General features: G+C 35.8%; 1 protein-coding gene across 1 annotated transcript in view; it reads left to right on the forward strand.

The window, feature by feature from the left end:
• The window catches only part of CNTN5 (contactin 5), a 1,406,915-nt gene that overhangs the window by 1,060,412 nt on the left and 326,035 nt on the right, over positions 1-20,468 (forward strand). The gene's annotated exons all lie outside the window — the stretch shown is intronic.

Raw genomic sequence — 20,468 nt, forward strand, 5'->3', positions numbered from 1 at the left:
ATTTGTTTCTTCATAGCCCTTAAGACAGTTCTAAAATATTTACATATGTGTTTCTCTACATAAAATTAAAAATATATATATATTATATATTCACTGTATCAGTCAGGAATCCAGTTGGAAAGACTCCGATGGCTCAAAAGAGTTTAGTAAAGGCATAAATTGAAATTCATATCCTGACTTTTTCCCCATGCCTTCTGATCGCCTCTGGTGGTTCTCATGGCTAAAGGCAACCAGAAGCCAGCTTGCAAGCCCAGAGAATGCAGTTGGCAGTACAGAAAAGAAGACAGAGAGTCTGGGGGAAGAGGAGCATGACAGGCAAGGGAGGCAAACAGAATAACCAGCAAGTCACCATTGTTAAGTTTTAAGCTCCATGAGGGCAGGAGTCATGACTACATTCTTTACTTGTATGTTCCTATTGCCTACCACAGTGCTTGGCACAGAGCACTCAGGAAATATTTGTTGAAGGAATAAATGAACTCAGAGAATACTGTGTCTACTTAATCCAATCAACACTTTATTAGCAGATAATAAATAATAGCCTTTATTTTCACATGTCAAAATATACTTCCATTGCTCACAAAATGTTTGTTTGTTTTTTTTACTCCTTTTGAAAAGTACATTTACCTCTGTATATAATCTGTCCCTAAAGGCATTCAGTTCTTGTAACTTAAAGGATGTAAATTAATGCAGTCATAGTTGCACAGATAATTTAAAAATAGATGAATGGATATTTTTTTCTGTATTCTTAAAGGAAAATAACAGAAGGCAAGTGATTTTAGGTTATTAAATTTTACTATGTCTTAATATCACACAAGTTCAGCAACCTGCCAAATTTGAAGTTAAATAAAAAGTCAACAGGAAAGTTGTAAGCTGAAAGTTTTCTTCTAAATAAATCTCTCTAAATTAAATCTGAATTTAGAAAAAATCAAATGGTTTCTCTTTAAGCTACTGCAGAAGAATACAACAGGAGTGTGCTGGTTACACCCTGAGAAATCTCTCAGGAAATAGAATTACACAACACTGAGTACAGAAAGAATGCATAAAGTGACTGTCACATGCTATGTTTAGTATCGGTCAATTCTGCAAAGGTATAGGTTGGCCAAAAAATGTCTTCGGTTTTTAAGTAAAAATAAAAGACACATTTTTCATTTTTACCAAGAACTTTGTTGAACACAATATCCACTACCTTCTGCCATTTTTCAGGCAATTTCATAATACCACCTTCCCAAAACTTTTTACCTTTTTGAGCAAAGAACTCTTCCAGGTGCCTTTTACAGTCTTCCAGGGAATTGAAATTTCCCTGGAAGAGAATTTAAAGACCGAAATAAATGGAAATCCGAAGCTGCAATGTCTGGTGAATACGGTGGATGAATCAGAACTTCCTAGCCAAGCTGTAACAGTTTTTGCCTGGTCATCAAATAAACATATGGTCTCGCGTTATCCTGATGGAAGATTATGGGTTTTCTGTTGACTAATTCCGGACACTTTTCATCAAGGGCTGCTTTCAGTTGGTCTAATTGGGAGCAGTATTTGTTGGAATTAAATTAATTATTTGGTTTTCCAGACAGAGCTCATAACAGAGGATTTCCTTCCAATTCCACCATATACACAACATCACCCTCTTTGGAATGAAGACCAGCTTTTGGTGTGGTTGGTGGTGGTGCATTTCACTTGCACCGTGATCTCTTCCATTTTGCATTATTGTACAGTATCCACTTTTCATCGCCCGTCACAATTTGTTTTAAAAACGAAGCGTTTTCATTACATTTAAGTAGAAAATCACATGTGGAGATAACATCAAGAAAGTTTTTTTTGCTTGACTTATATGGAACACAAGCATCAAAGCAATTAAAGTAACCAGGATGGTGCAAATGATTTTCAATGTTTGATTGGTATAATGTTGATTGTTCTCAATTAATGTCTCAATTTGATCACTATCAACTTCAACTTGTCTACCCGACCGTGGAGCATCCTCCAGCGAGAAATCTCCAGCACAAAACTTTGCAAAGCACTTTTGACACGTTCGATCAGTCACATCACCTTCTGCATACACTGCACATTTTTTATTTTTGCTTTTCAGTTGCGTTTTTACCTTTCTTTAAACAATGAAGCATAATATGCCTAAAATGTTGCTTTTTTCTTCGATCTTCAATATTAAAATTCACCAATTTTGATAAGTTTTTTTTTTTTTAAATGCATGCTGATATAATAGCTGTCAATACAATCTAACAAAATTGTTTCAAATGAAGTTAAAGACAACTAAGTGCTACTAGTGCCATCTTACAGAAAAAACTGAATGAACTCTTTGGCCAACCTAGTATAATTTCCCCAGAAAAATGGGAAATGCTTAACGAGGATCCATCAGGAAACAAAGGTGTGTAAAGGCAAGGGACATACAGCAAAGTGTAAAAAAGGGGAGGTGGATTAATTACTTTGGAAGAAAAGGCTGTTTTAGACATATAAAATATTATTATCAAGAGATCACCCACAAGCTGTTCTCCAGTTTCAACAAAGTAGGAAGAGGGTGAAATTCCAATGTTATGGGGTTAAACTAGCAGAATTAGATTGGGTGTAATGTAGAAGTTCTCGAAAAAAGTTGTTAGAGGGAAAATGGGTTATCCACAGAGGCAGTAGAAGCTTTTCTCCCCACACTGCTGTAATAATATAGTAAGATCCATTTGTCTTCTAATAATTTAGATGTAATGTTTTCTGAAAGGAGAGAAATGATCTGGGTCAGGTTGGAAATGAACATTTTAAACATTCTCTTTTGCTGGCCACTCATCCACCCACTGGGGCTGAATATTAAGAGTAGAAGGCTAGTGTCAGGCAGACTTAATTAGCTGCCTTTTTGCAACTACATTATTATGCAACGTTTTAAAGTGGTTGGTGGTATGTGCAGGAAACAGAAAGGAAGAGTGTTGCCTTTTTTTACTTAACATTCAGCTCAGTGACTTTAGTTTGGGAAGAAAGTGTGTCTTTGATATTTCCCAGGTTGGCTTTTAAACACTGGACACAAAATTCTTGAAAGGAAATGAGAGGTAAGAGGTCAAAGGACATGCAAGTAAGGAATCTCTTAGGACCCTAATAAATATTTCATTTCAGTGGCTCTCTCTGAATGTGGTATGCCTAGAGATTATCATACAAACTGAAGTAAGTCAGACAGAGAAAGACAAATACCCTATGATATTACTTATATGTGGAATCTAAAAAAGTGATACAAATGAACTTATTTACAAAACAGAAACAGATCCACAGACTTAGAAAATAAATTTAGAGTTACTAAAGGGGAAAGTTGGGGGGAGGGATAAATTAGGAGTTTGGGATTAACATATACACACTACTATATATAAAATAGATAATCAACAAGGACCTACTGTATAGCACAGGGAACTCTACTCAATATTCTGTAATAACCTATATGAGAAAAGAATCTGATAAAGAATAGATATATGTATATGTATAACTGAATCACTTTGCTGTACACCTGAAACTAACACAACATTGTAAATCAACTAAACTCCAATATAAAATAAAACATTTTTTAAAAAAAGAAATGCAGTAAATAAGAAAAACCAGAAAGTTGGTGATGTTTTCAACTGGTGGTACTCGGTGTTTAAGAATAGTCTATATAAGTTGTTAGCAAGGTCACACAGAGCAAAACAAGAACTTTAAAATATGGAGAGTTAAAAAGTACAAGAAGTAGCTACCATCTCTTAGGCAGAAGGAAAAAAAGGAAGACTTGGAATCATTAAAATTTAGAAGTTTGGAGGCACTCCTCTGGGACTCAGACCTCTGAGGAGTGAGCACCAGCCAGCTGACTGGTGCTAAGTTTTCCAAGGTGGCGGTGTGATGCAGCTCGAACTACAAGTGTTGGAAAAACTCAAATTGGTTCCTTTGCTGCTTTGGGAAGAATGCCCCACTGAGATGCCATTCACAGGACTCTCAAGCAGACAGTGAGCAACAATGAGTACGTCCCTTCTCCCTCCTCTATCCTTGCAGCCTCTCTCCAGTGCCCCCCTCTTGGCAGGGCAGAAATGTGGTTTCCAGAATCCTAGCCCTTGTATCACAAAGCAGAGTAAGAAGAGTGAAGCTGAGAGATGGTAATTTAATAACCAGCACAAGTTCCACTTTACATTTTCAAACTCATCTTTCTTTCTTTTTTTTTTTTTTGCGGTACGCGGGCCTCTCACTGTTGTGGCCTCTCCCTCTCCCGTTGCGGAGCACAGGCTCAGGATGCGCAGGCTCAGTGACCATGGCTCACAGGCCTAGCTACTCCATGGCATGTTGGATCTTCCCAGACCAGGGCACGAACCCGTGTCCCCTGCATTGGCAGGCGGACTCTCAACCACTGCGCCACCAGGGAAGCCCCTCAAACTCATCTTTTAATCAACCACAGACACCCCTTCCTGTATCTTATGCCCACATGCTTTCCTGCGTCTTATGCCCACATGCTTTCCTGCCTATGTGGGCCTGCAACTCGGATACTTCAGTCTAAAATACCCTGCCCTCACAATCCTTGTTCAGTCTTCAGGGTTTAGGTTTAGGTCAAATGCCACTTCTCTATTAATTCCCACCTGTTTTACTCGAGATTCAATATCTTTTCTTTGGAACCATATGAGCACACATATTTCACTAGTTAGCCTGCCCCACTGGACCAGCTGTGTGTATCTGTCTACTGTGCTAAATTTTTGGATCCCTAGAGTATTCTTATATGCAGCAAGTATTGAATATGTTTACTGAATTGAATTCAGATATGAGAAATATGGTCAATTATTTGTAACAGGATGTATATTATTGCCTTGGTTTGGTCAGACAGAAGTCTCCAGATGCCTTTCACATGTCTTGGCCCTGAAAATTCAGACCACTTTATATTAGCTACAGTTTTCTGGCAGGTTTCATTTCACCATATGACCTTTTGCAGACCCCAGAAAGATCACTAGATACGTCACATGGCCACCAACAACAAAGAAGTAAAATTTTGTCACTGATGCTTAAATGACCCCTTACACAAGGGCAAACTTCGGGTTGTTCTGTAATAAAAAAGCCATATGCTATAAAACAACATCAGTTTATCTACTATGACAATCTTACAGGCAGATTTTTTTCCTTTACTTTACCTGTTCCTTATCTTGCTTTTGCAGCCATTAACACAAAATCAGATCAGCTGTGCTCAAAAGGCCTTGAACAAGTTACTGTAATAATTATGTGAATGACCTTTCCAGACTCATCTGAAACCTGGTGGTGAGGTGGGAGGGAAGAACACATTCAATTTCCTGCCCTTTTTAGTTCCTGCTTATCTCTCTTTCAGATAACATTAACAAATCATCTTTTGTTACACTCCATCAAACGCCTATTAGGGAACCAGGACATTAAGTAATTTTTTTCTCTTTTTATATGTTTATTGCAAATAAAAAAGCACCAGTTATCAATTCATAAAGTCATTTTTGATGCAGTTTATGTTTCATTTTCCTTGGTCCTTAGCCAAGCTGTCTCATATGGCTGCTCTTATGGCCCATTGTAACTGTGAGAATGACAAATATTCCCCTGAGACTTCCCACAGTCTGCAATTGGCAAAGGTTCCTCAAAGAACCGGCTCTTTAGTTACAGACTGATGATTTATTAATACTGTTTATTTGGAACTGCCAGTCACTAAGGGCTGTAGGAATTAAAAATAAATTGGAGTTGTGGGGTATTTTTCTATCAAACCAAAATCAAATTACTTAATCGTTAGATTGACAGAAGATCTGGGGAGAGGAGTTAGTCACTGGGTCTAGGAATCAATAAATGTTCAGATATCATAGGAAAGTGGTACGTTATGGATTCAAGAAAATTACCCTTGTGAGCTACTGGTTGCTTCAGTATTGTTGAAACCAAGGATGCATCCTCATTTCAGATGGTACCCAAAGGAAATGGGTGCTGAAAGAACCTTAAAGATCACATAGACTGTTATCAATTTGTAGGTGGGAAAATGAGACTCTGCAGGGAAAGGTTAGACCAAGACATGTAGGCATGCTGGCCAGACTAATTATCTGCTGCTTCATCATTTGATGCTCTTTATATTTTCAACATTCTTCCATAGTGCCAAGTATGGAAGGGAGTGTTTTATTTACTTATTTACTTTTGCACTCAGAAGTGTTATCTATTTCTAGGGACACCAGACCAATTTATTATTCACATTTGGAGTCACAGGTAACAGGCATCATATTTCTAACTTTTCCAGAGCTGTCTTAGGACCACTTAATCTGTCTTACCAAAAAACCGCATACCTGTACCAGGCCTCACAGCTAACATGCTATAGAGGAAAAACTAGGTATTCTGATTCTAAAACTAATGCTCCTCTCAACTTACCATACCACTTTTCAGTTGCTGAGAGTAATTTCCATTTTTATCATAGCAACTCTTTTTCTAGATGCATTCAGGTATCTCAGTGATTAGGAATATTAGTATAGAGTATAAGTCATGAAGAGCATAAAGCAAGAGATCATTCCAAAATGACTGAGCTTTTTACTTGGATTATTTTAGACTCATCGAACAGCTTTATTTTGGATGAATTTCCCTGGAGTTTCATAGGATAACCTCTTCCACTGAAAGTTGATTGAGGGATTAGAAATTGGTTGGCCATTAACATTCATAAAGAGGATATAAGGAATCAGTATCTCCCTCAGGAAGATAAAATAGAGAAAAAGAATTGTAGAGGCTTCCCTGGTGGTGCAGTGGTTAAGAATCTGCCTGCCAATGCAGGGGACACCAGTTCGATCCCTGATCTGGGAAGATCCCACATGCCGGGGAGCAGCTATGTGCGTGTGCCACAACTACTGGGCCTGCACTCTAGAGTCCATGAGCCACAACTACTGAGTCTGCATGCTGCAACTACTGAAGCCCATGCTCCTAGAGCCCATGCTCCTCAACAAGAGAAGCCACCGCAATGAGAAGCCCATGTGCTGCAACTAGAGAAAGACTGTGTGCAGCAACGAAGACCCAACGCAGCCAAAAATAAATAAATTTAAAAAAAATAAAATAAATAAAAAAAGAATTGTACTTGAGAGATTTTTAGGTTTGAGGGAGGTCAATGCTGATGTCCAGGGTTTGAGGTAGGTTACTTGGCTATTAAAGTTAGGGAGAGGAAAGTGTAAAGGAAGGTGTATTGTATTAGTAAGTCATACTTGATCATGACACATTCAAATTTTCAGAGTTGCTGAAATGAAAAATATAAAATTTTAAAATGTATAAAATACTAATCACATGCATTTTACCAATGTTTAGTACCTAAATTACAAATTTAGTATCAAATCATTCTAAAAATTATATATGAAAACATCCTAACATTCTAAATTCCTTTATCTAGTGGACAAGTTTTGATACTCCCCTAGCTCAAACAATATCGATATGACAAAAATAAACATATGACAAGTAGGCTTTATTCATAGTACAATGAATCAATAAGAAACATACCACTTTTAAGAGTCTCGTTCCACAAACGAGACCCTGGTGGGTCCAGGCTGGATTCCTAGAACTCCAACTCAAATACATCTCCCACACCCTACCCCCTCATTTACCTACAAGAGGAGTTTTTACTGCCACTGGAGGTGAGACAGCCACTCAGAGTATAAAGTCATATCTTTCACTCTTCCTTCCGTTTCATCTTCACCTGTTTATAACCATAAATGTCTCTTAAATTCATTCCCACTTAGTTGGTGCAAAGTGAACCTTCATGGATTGAATTAAATCATTCATTAATACAACAGGTATTTATATATTATCAAGAGAAATCAAGAATAAACTAATATATCAGAAAATTCTAAGCCTGAGACCACATATGCATAGGTATTCAGACTGTAAAATTAAAAGTGGCTCTATTAGTCTGCACCTCATAAGATGGCTTCACCATGGTAGGGCCTCATACAGTAGTGTCTCTTCCTGTATGTATAAATATCAGAAACATATTTTTTACAAGTGATATATGGGTTCTAGCATGATAGAGTTGTCCTACCAAAGTCACTCTGATAAATCAGAAAAATCTGTGATAATTTGCTAGTAACCAGAACTGGTTGTCTATAGAAATAAATAATGCCCTCAGTAGAAAACATGAGTAATTAGAAAGTAGGTGGCTTCTGAGCACAGAGCTAGAACAAAGAGAGTGGACTTCCCTATGGGCTGTAACTATCAAGTCATTGCAAGTTGTTGTATTGCCCTTCTCTTCTCAAAATATTTCTGTATATATACCGCCTGTCAAGATTAAAAACATCTCTTCTCTGGGTGGTGTTAAAGAAAAACTAATTTTATTTATTTATTACTATAATGATCATCATTATTGTTATTTTCTACTTTTCCAATATGATTTATCAATTTACAAAAATAATTAATACTAAGTTTTTACAATACAAAGGTTTTTAGTATTATGTAACCTCATGACTATGTATAACAATTCTCAAAAACACAGTTTTCCTTTTATTCATTACATATTTAAGTTGGTGGTTTGCTTTGAGTTTGTAGGGAGACATTTTTGCCTTAGTAATCACATGCTTAGAAATCATATTCCAGGGTCTGGACAGAAATATTTCAATGAATGCCTAATCTCACCAATTCTAATGTATGTCTTCTTCTTCTCAATTCAGAATTTATCCTGAGATTCAGATGATGCATCATATCTGTATGTCTTTAGTCTTTTTGCCAGATATTTGATAGAGTAGAAAACGTTCTCTTATATTTCTGATGTCAGTGAAACCCAGGACACATAAGACCACATATAAAGTTCATTTGTTCACTCTCATATTCTTACCAAATGAGTAACCAGGGACATAATTCCATCTCTGTCTTTGGAATATCTGTTTCAGTGCATCATCAAACTTGGAAACAGGTGCCACTGAGTTGAGGTGGGGAGGGTGAATCACGGGGAAAAGGCTGTTACTTGAACTGTATTTTTCAAAGCCATCTCCTATGCCTTTACTGTACAGGTAACATTAGCTAAGCTTTTATTTATCCTTGCAATAATATTTACTGGAAAAAAAATTACTGTGAAGTTAAAACATTACAACTTCATATTCTTTACTTCTATGCTGCGAATATAATAGTATTCTTAAAAATATGCAATTAAATGAAATATATCTACATGCATAATGTATAATCAAAGTGGTTCTGAATTGTCTTATAGCTCATGCTTTGTTGCCTTAGATAATTTTTGATTCTCCATTATATCTAAGCATTTTCTATTTCAGATGACAGTAGAGGGCCTCATTCTCTTTTGGTTTGGTACTTTTTGCATTCATTGTCCCTGGCTGTGTACTTGATCTTCAATGGTAGAGTCACATGCACATGGTAGCATTTGCTGCAATTAAGCAATTTACGTTGGCTGTACAAGTGAAATATGTAAGTGTGGGTATGTATATATCTGTATGTGAATAAATGGTTAAATCCACAGAAAGAATATCTCAAGATAGAAAATGTTAAGAAAACTAAACATCTGTCATCATGATTTTTCTTTATTCATTTTTTTTGTAATGTAATACAGCAGCACCTACCTTCTGTTCCTGTCACTGTTTTTGTTAGTAGCTATGTGGTACAGAATAGTTTTCATGTCAAATCTTTATAATAATATTTTGTAGACTGAAGAATAATTTTAACTGATAGCCAATAGACACAAAAATGATACTCAAAGGGGACCTGTGTCAGCTGCTGTTTCATAGTAGAAAAGCAAATGAAAAGTACTTTTGACCACTTCTATTCCCTACTTTTCTTTTGGGGATCTGGTTACAACTTTTAGAATGTCTTATTTATGGCCATTTTTTTCAAAGGAAGGTACATTATGAAATCAGGTCACTTGCTTTACACATCCCTGCAGAGAAATGTAGCTTTCTCAACATTTCTGAAAGAACACACGACAGGGTTTCCTACACAGAAACAAAGGGGAAGAACATCTTCCTGTCTCCACCTTCATATAATCCCATTACATTTAGCCACATTGCATTGAAAGAAAGCATAGATATATACGCTCCAAAGTACACATTTAAAAATAATTTTACATCTATGAAATCCAGATATATATTACAATTGATGGTGTGTTGTGTTTAATTGGCAATGTTTTCTTAGTTATTCTTAAAATAATGATGTGTCTTACAATCAGAGGTATCTTGGATGTGATGAATTAGAGCAGCAGTCCCCAACCTTTTTGGCACCAGGGACCAGTTTCGTTGAAGACAATTTTTTCATGGATGGGGCGGGGGATGGTTTCAGGATGATTCAAACACATTACATTTATTGTGCACTTTATTTCTATCATTATTACATTGTAATATATAATGAAATAATTATACAATTCGCCATAATGCTGAGAGGAGGTGGAGCTCAGGCAGTAATGTGAGTGATGGGAGGTGGCTGTAAATACAGATGAAGCTTTGTTCGCTCACTAGCAGCTCACCTCCTACTGTGTGGCCGGGTTCCTAACAGGCCACAGACTGGTACTTGTCCATGGCCTGGGGGTTGGGGACCCCCAAATTAGGGTAACTAAGGCTAAAGTGGTATATGTTAAGTCTTAACTTAGTGATCAAGTCAATCAGAACCTGAATGATAGCATATTCTCCCTTCACTTATATGAAATTTAATTTTAAAAATCTGAGTTAATAAACAGAATATCTCCCCTGTAACATTGCAAAGCTATTAGAAAAATGGTTGTTGACTGCATATTTTTATCTTATTAAGTCAACAAGAGTTATGCTAGCATCAACAATATCAGTTACTTCCAGTCATGTCATCTATGAGATTCCACATACAAACAGGTTTTTAAAGAGGGGATTGAATAAAAAGGAAGCTAGTCCATGAGAAACCCTCTTCCCATTGCTTCATCATTTCTTAACTCTCTGGTTGTTACTGAGTCTGTGTCACAATAACAGAAAATAGAAGAAACATAAAGAATGATATCTAAAGACATTATACATAAGATGATTACCCCATGAAGTTCTTGTTTTGTTTTCATTTGCAGATTAAAAGAGTAAAATGGAAAGGATAAATATTCATATATTTTCTTTCTTTTTTTTTTTTACATCTTTATTAGAGTATAATTGCTTTACAATGGTGTGTTATTTTCTGCTTTATAACAAAGGGAATCAATTATACATATACATATGTTCCCATATCTCTTCCCTCTTGCATCTCCCTCCCTCCCACCCTCCCTATCCCCCCCATCCAGGTGGTCACAAAACACCGAGCTGATCTCCTTGTGCTATGCAGTTGCTTCCCACTAGCTATCTACCTTACATTTGGTAGTGTATATATATATCCATGCCTCTCTCTCGCTTTGTCACAGCTTACCCTTCCCCCTCCCCGTATCCTCAAGTCCATTCTCTAGTAGGTCTGTGTCTTTATTCCTGTCTTACCCCTAGGTTCTTCATGACATTTTTTTTCTTAAATTCCATATATATGTGTTAGCATATGGTATTTGTCTTTCTCTTTCTGACTTACTTCACTCTGTATGACAGACTCTAGGTCTATCCACCTCATTACAAATAGCTCAATTTCATTTCTTTTTATGGCTGAGTAATATTCCATTGTATATATGTGCCACATCTTCTTTATCCATTCATCCGATGATGGACACTTAGGTTGTTTCCATCTCTGGGCTACCGTAAATAGAGCTGCAATGAACATTTTGGTACATGACTCTTTTTGAATTGTGGTTTTCTCAAGGTATATGCCCAGTAGTAGGATTGCTGGGTCATATGGTAGCTCTATTTGTAGTTTTTTAAGGAACATCCATACTGTTCTCCATAGTGGCTGTAACAATTCACATTCCCACCAGCAGTGCAAGAGTGTTCCCTTTTCTCCACACCCTCTCCAGCATTGATTGTTTCTAGATTTTTTGATGATGGCCATTCTGACTGGTGTGAGATGATATCTCATTGTAGTTTTGATTTGCATTTCTCTAATGTTTAATGATGTTGAGCATTCTTTCATGTGTTTGTTGGCAGTCTGTATATCTTCTTTGGAGAAATGTCTATTTAGGTCTTCTGCCCATTTTTGGATTGGATTCTTTGTTTTTTTGTTATTGAGCTGCATGAGCTGCTTATGAATTTTGGAGATTAATCCTTTGTCAGTTGCTTCGCTTGCAAATATTTTCTCCCATTTTGAGGGTTGTCTTTTCGTCTTGTTTATCGTTTCCTTTGCTGTGCAAAAGCTTTGAAGTTTCATTAGGTCCCATTTCTTTATTTTTGTTTTTATTTCCGTTTCTCTAGGAGGTGGGTCAAAAAGGATCTTCCTGTGATTTATGTCATAGAGTGTTCTGCCTAGGTTTTCCTCTAAGAGTTTTATAGTATCTGGCCTTACATTTAGGTCTTTAATCCATTTTGAGCTTATTTTTGTGTATGGTGTTAGGGAGTGATCTAATCTCATACTTTTACATGTACCTGTCGAGTTTTCCCAGCACCACTTATTGAAGAGGCTGTCCTTTATCCACTGTACATTCCTTCCTCCTTTATCAAAGATAAGGTGACCATATGTGCGTGGGTTTATCTCTGGGCTTTCTATCCTGTTCCATTGGTCTATATTTCTGTTTTTGTTTCAGTACCATACTGTCTTGATTACTGTAGCTTTGTAGTATAGTCTGAAGTCAGGGAGCCTGATTCCTCCAGCTCCGTTTTTTCTTCTCAAGATTGCTTTGGCTATTCGGAGCCTTTTGTGTTTCCATACAAATTGTGAAATTTTTTGTTCTAGTTCTGTGAAAAATGCCAGTGTAAGTTTGATACGGATTGCATTGAATCTGTAGATTGCTTTGGGTAGTAGAGTCATTTTCACAATGTTGATTCTTCCAGTCCAAGAACATGGTATATCTCTCCACCTATTTGTAGCATCTTTAATTTCTTTCATCAGTGTCTTATAATTTTCTGCATACAGGTCTTTTGTCTCCTTAGGTAGGTTTATTCCTAGATATTTTATTCTTTTTGTTGCAATGGTAAATGGGAGTGTTTTCTTGATTTCACTTTCAGATTTTTCATCATTAGTGTATAGGAATGCCAGAGATTTCTGTGCATTAATTTTGTATCCTGCTACTTTACCAAGTTCATTGATTAGCTCTAGTAGTTTTCTGGTAGCATCTTTAGGATTCTCTATGTATACTATCATGTCATCTGCAAACAGTGACTTTACTTCTTCTTTTCCGATTTGCATTCCTTTTATTTCCTTTTCTTCTCTGATTGCTGTGGCTAAAACTTCCAAAACTATTTGGATTAGAGTGGTGAGAGTGGGCAACCTTGTCTTGTTCCTGATCTAAGTGGAAATGCTTTCAGTTTTTCACCATTGAGGATGATGTTGGCTGTGGGCTTGTCATATATGGCCTTTATTATGTTGAGGAAAGTTCCCTCTATGCCTACTTTCTGCAGGGTTTTTATCATAAATCGGTGTTGAATTTTGTCTAAAGCTTCCTCTGTATCTATTGAGATGATCATATGTTTTTTCTCCTTCAGTTTGTTAATATGGTGTATCACACTGATTGATTTGTGTATATTGAAGAATCCTTGCATTCCTGGAATAAACCCCACTTGGTCATGGTGTGTGATCCTTTTAATGTGCTGTTGGATTCTGTTTGCTAGTATTTTGTTGAGGATTTTTGCATCTATGTTCAGCAGTGACATTGGCCTGTAGTTTTCTTTCTTTGTGACATCCTTGTCTGCTTTTGGTATCAAGGTGATGGTGGCCTCGTAGAATGAGTTTGGGAGTGTTCCTCCCTCTGCTATATTTTGGAAGAGTTTCTGAAGGATAGATGTTAGCTCTTCTCTAAATGTTTGATAGAATTCGCCTGTGAAGCCATCTGGTCCTGGGCTTTTGTTTGTTGGAAGATTTTTAATCACAGTTTCAATTTCAGTGCTTGTGATTGGTCTGTTCATAGTTTCTATTTCTTCCTGTTTCAGTCTTGGCAGGTTGTGCATTTCTAAGAATTTGTCCATTTCTTCCAGGTTGTCCATTTTATTGGCATAGAGTTGCTTGTAGTAATCTCTCATGATCTTTTGTATTTCTGCAGTATCAGTTGTTACTTCTGCTTTTTCACTTCTAATTCTATTGATTTGAGTCTTCTCTCTTTTTTTCTTGATGAGTGTGGCTACTGGTTTATCCATTTTGTTTATCTTCTCAAAGAACCACCTTTTAGTTTTATTGATCTTTGCTATCATTTCCTTCATTTCTTTTTCATTTATTTCTGATCTGATTTTTATGATTTCTTTCCTTCTGCTTACTTTGGGGTTTTGTGTTCTTCTTTCTCTAATTACCTTAGGTGCAAGGTTAGGTTGTTTATTTGAGATGTTTTCTGTTTCTTAAGGTAGGATTGTATTGCTATAAACTTCCCTCTTAGAACTGCTTTTGCTGCATCCCATAGGTTTTGTGTCGTTTTGTCTCCATTGTCATTTGTTTCTAGGTATTTTTTGATTTCCTTTTTGATTTCTTCAGTGATCACTTCGTCATTATGTAGTATATTGTTTAGCCTCCATGTGTTTGTATTTTTTACAGAGTTTTTCCTGTAATTGATATCTAGTCTCATAGTGTTCTGGTCAGAAAAGATATTTGATATGATTTCAATTTTCTTATATTTACCAAGGCTTGATTTGTGACCCAAGATATGATCTATCCTGGAGAATGTTCCATGAGCACTTGAGAAAAATGTGTATTCTGTTGTTTTTGGATGGAATGTCCTATAAATATCAATTAGGTCCATCTTGTTTAATGTATCATTTAAAGCTTGTGTTTCCTATTTATTTTCATTTTGGATGATCTGTCCATTGGTGTAAGCAAGGTGTTAAAGTCCCCCACTATTATTGTTTTACTGTCAATTTCCTCTTTTATCGCTGTTAGCAGTTGCCTTGTGTATTGAGGTGCTCCTATGTTGGGTACATATATATTTGTAATTGTTATATCTTCTTCTTGGATTGATCCCTTGATCATTATGTAGTGTTCTTCCTTGTCTCTTGTAACATTCTTTATTTTAAAGTCTATTTATTCTGATATAAATATTGCTACTCCAACTTTCTTTTTCCATTTGCATGGAATATCTTTTTCCATATCCTCACTTTCAGTCTGAATGTGTCCCTAGGTCTGAAGTGGGTCTCCTGTAGACAGCATATATATGAGTCTTGATTTTGTATCCATTGAGCAAGCCTGTGCCTTTTGGTTGGAGTATTTAATCCATTCACATTTAAGGTAATTATCCTTATGTATGTTCCTATTTCCATTTTCTTAATTGTTTTGGGTTTGGTTTTGTAGGTCCTTTCCTTCTCTTGTGTTTCCCACTCAGAGAAGTTCCTTTAGCATTTGTTGTAGAGCCAGTTTGGTGGTGCTGTATTCTCTTAGCTTTTGCTTGTCCGTAATGCTTTTGATTTCTCCATCTAATCTGAATGTGATCCTTGCTGGGTAGAGTAATCTTGGTTGTAGCTTCTTCTCTTTCATCACTTTATGTATATCATGCCACTCCCTTCTGGCTTGTAGAGTTTCTGCTGAGAAATCAGCTGTTAAACTTATGGGATTTCCCTTGTATGTTATTTGTTGTTTTTCCCTTGCTGCTTTTAATAACTTTTCTTTGTCTTTAATATTTCCAATTTGATTACTGTGTGCCTCAGCGTGGTTCTCCTTGGGTTTTTTCCTGTATGGGACTCTCTGTGCTTCCTAGACTTGGGTGGCTATTTCCTTTCCCATGTTAGGGAAGTTTTCAATTATAATCTCTTCAAATATTTTCTCTGGTTCTTTCCTTCTCTCTTCTCCTTCTAGGACCCCTATAATGTGAATGTTGTTGCGTTTAATGTTGTCCCAGAGATCTCTTAGGCTGTCTTCATTTCTTTTCATTCTTTTTTCTGTATTCTGTTCCACAGTAGTCAATTCCACCATTCTGTCTTCCAGGTCTATTATCTTTTCTTCTGCCTCAGTTATTCTGCTATTGATTCCTTCTAGTGTTGTTTTCATTTGTTATTGTATTGTTCATCTCTGTTTGTTTATTCTTTAATTTTTCTAGGTCTTTGTTAAACATTTCTTGCATCTTCTCGATCTTTGCCTCCATTCTTTTTTCAAGGTCTGGATCATCTTCACTATCATTATTCTGAAATCATTTTCTGGAAGGTTGCCTATCTCCACTTCGTTTAGTTTTTTTTCTGGGGTTTTATCTTGTTCCTTCATCTGTTACATAGCCCTCTGCCTTTTCATCTTGTCTATCTTTCTGTGAATGTGGTTTTTGTTCCACAGGCTGCAGGATTGTAGTTCTTCTTGCTACTTCTCACCAATAAAGTTTTTTTAAATTAAAGTATGTACATTGTTTTTTGGATACAATGTTCTTGCACACTTAATAAACTACAGTATATTGCAAACATAACTTTTATATGCACTGGGGAACCAAAAAAATGTCATGACTGGCTTTATTGTAATATTTGTTTTACTGTGGTAGTCTAGAATTGACCCCACAATATCTCTGAGGTATGGGTGTAATTATCTTGAGATTCATATAAGTTGTTAAATGTGTAAATAATTCATTCATTTATATTGCTAAGTAGTATTCCATTTAATGACAATACCATAATGTGTTCATATATTCACCCATTGATGGACATTTGGGTTGCTTCCAAGTTTTAACTGTTGCCAATAAAATTTCTATAAACATTTGTTTACAAGTCTTTGTATGTACATAAGACTTTATTTTTCTGTAAGTAACACGTTAAATATTTCCTCTAGTTTTTTGAACATATGTAATGTAGTTGCAATAGCTGTTTTAATGTTCTTGTCTATTAGTTCTATCATATGTGTCTTTTTTGTGTGTCAGTTTCAGTTGATTGATTTATTTTTCCTCCTCATTATGAGTTATATTTTCCTGATTCTTTGCGCACCTGGCACTTTTTCATTTGATGTCAGATATTTGAACTTTACATTGTTGGATGTTGGGTATTTTTGTATTCTTAACCTTTGTTCTGAGATGTGGTTAAGTTAGTTGGAAAAAAAAAAATTGATCAAGTTTTTCTTTTACACTTTTTTAGACCAGACCTGAGTGCCATTTAGTTGAGGTTTAATTTTTCCCTACCCCTGAGGCAAAACTTTTCTTAGTACTCTAAACAATGACTCTTGAATTTTGAGATTCTCCACTTAGGCTATTAGGGTAGGAACTATTTCTGGCCTGGGCAAATTCTGAGTACTGTTTCTTCCAGTCCATTCAGGTTGTCCTTTGCCATCTTTAAGTATTTTTCTCAAATGCATATGCTGATTCATTGTAAACTGAATAATCAAAGGGAATCATCTGTAGATCTCTAATGTTCTCTCTCTTTGCAACTCTCTTCCTTTGAGTACTGTGAACTCTAGCTGCCTTAGTTCCCTAGATTCCCAAATATGTCTCTTCAACTCAGGAAGACAGCTGGTCTTTGCCTGAGTCTCTGCTACCTGGAAACTTTGTTCAGGGAGCAAACTGAATCAGTTGTGTGGCTCAACATGCATATTTAAATTATTTCAGGGATCATTGTCTTTCACAGCCTGAGGTCCAAAATTTTGAGATCGGTGTTCTCCCATATTTTTTCTAGTTTTCAGCTGTTTTCTTTTCAGTCATTTTTAGTTTTTTGGCAAGAGTAACTGGAAGGTCAAAAGTAAAGGCACCCTAACCATATTTATCTAACCAAGAAGGCAGAAATAAAGCATGTGGGATATAGCATATTTTACCTGACTTTATTAGCAAAAAGTATTGTATAAATTCTGGCAGTAGAAAGATAATAAAATGGTTCTTTCACTAAACCCTCCTCAGAAACAATTTGAAATAGGAGAAGCACAAAGCAAAGGTAATTTTATAATGTAACCCTATAATCCTCAAAAAGAAATCTGCCAGATTAAATACATGGGAACCTGTAACTTTTCTATAGTTTAATAAGTTGTATTTTTAGTGCCAAGTGATAAGACAAGAATGAAGGCTTGGTAGTTTGAGATACCTAATTTCAAATATCGATTGACCCAATCATTTACCAGCAATATGACATCAGATGAGTTATCTTCTATATCAAATCTCATATTCAAAATCTGTATAGTAGGAATAAAAATATCAGCCTCATAAAACTGCTATTAGATTTCACTGAGAGACTCAAGAGTAAAGGCTTGTAAATTACATGTTAATTCCCTCTTTCACCCTAGTTCTCTGGAATATTTGTGAAATATTGTTTATTTCATGAAACATTTGCCTGTAGTTTAATGTTTTGCTTCTTTCTGAAATACCATCCAACACACAGTCCATTTCTCAAGTTTTTCTTAAACTAGGAATGCCAATGTTCTATAAACCTCACACTCTCTACTACCATTCAGGTTTTCATGGTTTCAAATGAAAATAGAACATAGAAAATCCACTCTCTGGCTTTCTGCTTATAATATACATTGACATGTGCCTTAGTAATCTAAAGATATTCTGAATCTACAAAAACATTTCTATACGTACAAAATACTGGGAATTTTTTGTCAGTTTTGTCTTTCCCAAATATTCTTTCAGGTTAAAACCCTTCTATTTTCCCCATGAGTTTAAAGACTATTTCTTTAGAGATGATTTTGCATGTTAAGTCAAGGGTGAAATTTTACTGGCTGCTGTTAATATTTTAAATATTTTATATGATTATTTGAGCATCAAATTTGACATACAGATCTTAAAGAATTCCAAGAGGCCACAAAATTTGCAAAATATAAATATCAAGTGTCAAGTATTTAGGAATAAATATATATATATATATATGATAAATACTGCTCCACCATTAATTTTAATGGCTTAATAACTATTGCTATAAAATCCATATGATATGGATACAGAAAAAAATGTTTAAGCAAAATAGCTTGAGTTATATTCTAGTTTTTTTTAAGTTTATTTTTGTGGTACACGGGCCTCTCCCTGTTGTGACCTCTCCTATTGCAGAGCACAGGATCTGGATGTGCAGGCTCAGAGTCCATGGCTCATGGGCCCAGCCACTCCATGGCATGTGGGATCTTCCCGGACCGGGGCACGAACCCATGTCCCCTGCATCGGCAGGTGGACTCTCAACCACTGTGCCACCAGGGAAGCCCTATATTTTAGTTTTAATTACAATATGGGCTAGAATCTTCTCTGCTTAAAAAGGTCCTCAGTGACTCTAAAATCTGTAGGGTAATTCAATTATAAAAAGTGCAAGTGCAACGCAGATAGAAATATAACACAAGAAAAATGACACTGAAGGGCAAATTTGAACCTCTGTTCCTCCATAGCAAGATACAGACTATGGTGTAATCTACTCCTTATATGAAATGTTTTATAGGCTTTTTGTGCCCCCTTGGCTTTTGTGGGCTTTATTCAGTTTAAAAAATGTCTTTAATAAAGAATATAAATTTTAAACATGTAAAAATTGAGAATAAATCTTCACAGCACTTTCATTCTATCTTTATCGCAAAATAATATTGTCTGTTAATAAATTGCTCAATATCTGCTTATGTCCTATATTTGAAAAGTTAGAATCTTAAGGCTTGTTCTGTACTTTATTTGAATGGAAATTCATTCAGAACATTGTGCTCCATAAATAAACTGAATACTAGTTAACATGTAAACTAAATACATGTTAACCTTCATAAGCTGCTCTGGGTTGTACTTGGAACTATAGTGTGCTACGTTTTGGATTCATGGTATACATGAGGATAGGGAGAAATAGATAGAATTAATTTTTACCAGTACAGTCAAATTGTCATGCTTGATATACTTTTGTAGTAACCACCTAATGGTAAAAAAATTCAACTGTAGTAGAGAACAGAATTTACTATATTAAATGTAGATGAAAGTCATAGCTTTCTCATTAGCATGGAATATCACTAGCGTAGCAACTTAATCACCTGAGAGATTAAGCTATGCCATAGATTTGTATAATCTACTGTGTACAAATACTCAAGTATGCCACATATTCTATCCATTTCTCTCCATCTCTTCTCACTATGTACCCTAAAGAGCCAAAGGAGTCATGTTCATGAATATGTTTATTGAACATGAATGAGAATAATGGCTTCAGAGTTAACTTTCTTTTTTTTTCCTAGCTAGAGGATTATTTAATGTCTTTTTCAGTTTACTTACCTGTAAAACAGAGAAAATAAAGCATACTTCTTAGGCTTCTGTGAAATTAAATTACATACCAAATAAAAATCTGAGAACAAAGTAAAAGGTCATTTAGTAATAGCTATATAGTTTTATAGTCCAAGAATCATAGATGAATCAAGAGTCAGGAAAACCACGCTTCCCAAACACAATCTTTTCACAAATTAAGGCTTAGATAGAAATTAAATACCTGCAAGAGTTTCCCTTGAAATCACAAAGCTGGGTCTAGAATCCCTATCCCAGTACAAATTAGCTACAGTACTTTCCATTGCATAGTGTATAGACACTAGCTTTACATAAAACTCTTGTGGCCCCTAGCAGCAACTTTAATTTGTCTCTAACTTATTGATATAAAGATACACAAGAGAGCAGAGATTTTATTTTCCTC

Source organism: Orcinus orca, chromosome 8, assembly GCF_937001465.1.
Source record: "Orcinus orca chromosome 8, mOrcOrc1.1, whole genome shotgun sequence".
Classification (NCBI taxonomy): domain Eukaryota; kingdom Metazoa; phylum Chordata; class Mammalia; order Artiodactyla; family Delphinidae; genus Orcinus; species Orcinus orca.